Here is a 2,201-nt window from a genome sequence, read left to right as displayed (position 1 = left end):
TAACTGGCTTTTAAGTTTTAACAGGACTATTTTGAATCTTAGATTTATCAACAACTCCTCGCTTCCCATCCCATTTCCTCTAAGAATTGAGTATATAATTTAAAAAAAGCCCACATCCTAACTTTAAACCTCTACTTCCCTAAAAACCTGTCTAAGGACAGCAAAATGGGGAGGAGATCAGAGAAGAAAGATCGTGAACACTTGTCTCCTCCAAGCAGGCGGGCTACTACCAACTGATGGTTGTTACTCCAGGAAATTGAGATGAATGATATTATTACATTTATACCAACAGACCCCTAATCAACAGGTTAAAAAATCCTACATTACAAGGAATCTTATCAGTTGTCAGCTGGAGGTCTGGGACAGTTTGCCTAGCTCTCTCCGGGTTGCTACAGCTCAGATCCACAAGTAGAAATTACATTTACACAACTTAAGTTTGCAAATAGCTCTCTATAGATAGTTAAACAAGGCCTAACAACTCGGAAGTTTTAAAGTATTAAAGGCAATTAAACAGTGATTTACTCTAGTTACAAGTGCTGGTTTTTAAAAAGAGAGGTGAGAAAACTGAAGAGAAGGAATAGGAGTGATCTGGTTTAAAAGCTGGGCATATTTACTTTGCTCTAATTCAGCTGCAGAAGCGTCACAAATTTAGCATTGCACAAGTGCTGATGAAAAAGAATGCAATAGAATCAGTTTCCTGTGAACATTTTCATATACTGAAAACACCACACAATTTATAACACTTTGAAAAATGTATTCAATCCACATCAATTCTCAAATCCTCTTGATGGAATCATTATTTTACACAGCTCACCATTACTTCTAAAATATAAAAAGATTGCAGACCCATGTGCTTGACATTGTTGGGGTTTTACATTTTAGGCCCTCCAGGAGCTGGATAAAATGACGTTTTGATTTTTCCTCCTATGTTGTTTTTGCTAAAATAACATTAAAAGATATGTATATATGACCACTGACAAAGATCACTTTAATTTGCCATCATTAAAACTGTATGAAGTAATTACTGTACCAGGATACCAAACACAGACATTATCAGTTTTAAAACTTGCTGAAATCAGTTTGTAATATAAAAACATTTTATCCATGAGTGGTTAAGTTATTTTTTTGAGGATTCAGATAGTTCTAAGTCATTCTGGGTACATTTTATCATGTCTTCAAATAAGGCAGGCATATTGTTGCACACACTTTAAAAAAGAATGAAAAAATCAGATCCCCATTTATTAGAAACAGAATCTTCACTAGGTAATTAAATTCTTCAAGTAATTAAAAATTGATAGTTAAGATTAAATATTTGAATTTAAAAGTCAGCAAAATCTTAACTTATTTTACCTCTTCTATTTCACAGTGTTGGCCAGATCTCAGCTGGATTAAAATACAGAACTGTTGAAACCGTAGGGCAAAACCCTAGAGAGAACGTGGACTACTGAAAATTACACCGCTGGACAGAGAGGAGAAGATCCTCTACATCACGTCTTTCTCCTGCTGCTGCAACAGAAAACTAAAAGCAACATTTAAGCCCCACTTAGCCTTTCAGAAGGAAAAGGCTCAAGGGTACACAGCTTCATTTTCCTGATGACAATAAAAAATTCCATCCCTAAAAAGATCTAACTCCAGGAAAGCTCAGACTAGATCATTCTAGTTAGGATTAACCACAACAAACTTTCTCCACATCAAGATTTAAAAAGCAAAACTTAAGTATGCTATTTAAATTACAATGCCACTCAATACACATTATATATTTAAAAGTAAAATCAATACTAATGATAAAGTTGGAAATTCCATTGAAAATAAGACCTTTCACAAATACACTTAAAAGGTTTGCTCATTATTATGTTTTGGTTTAAACAATCTCTTCTGAAGTTAGAGACGTGTAAAAATCTCATTTTCAACTGGCAAGGATTTTCAGCGGTAATGTGGATTCGGTACTTTATAGATTTTTATGCAAACTTTTTCTTCTGGTCTCGAAACGAAAACAGATCGTTAGAGAACAATTTGCACTCCCAAAACTACATAGTACATCAGGGCACTCATGTTCTGAATTTAAATTTGGCTTTTGGAGGGGTGGGGGCTTCCTTAAAAAAAAGGGGGGCATAAGACGCCCTCAGGGAAAAGCTCACTTAAAATGGAAGTTTGAAGTCTAGAATAAAAGTTTGCTTCTGTTTGGAGAAAAAACTGGACAC

The sequence above is a fragment of the Equus quagga genome, chromosome 7 (genome assembly GCF_021613505.1).
Source record: "Equus quagga isolate Etosha38 chromosome 7, UCLA_HA_Equagga_1.0, whole genome shotgun sequence".
Taxonomy (NCBI): Eukaryota; Metazoa; Chordata; class Mammalia; order Perissodactyla; family Equidae; genus Equus; species Equus quagga.
This window is presented reverse-complemented; position numbering follows the sequence as displayed.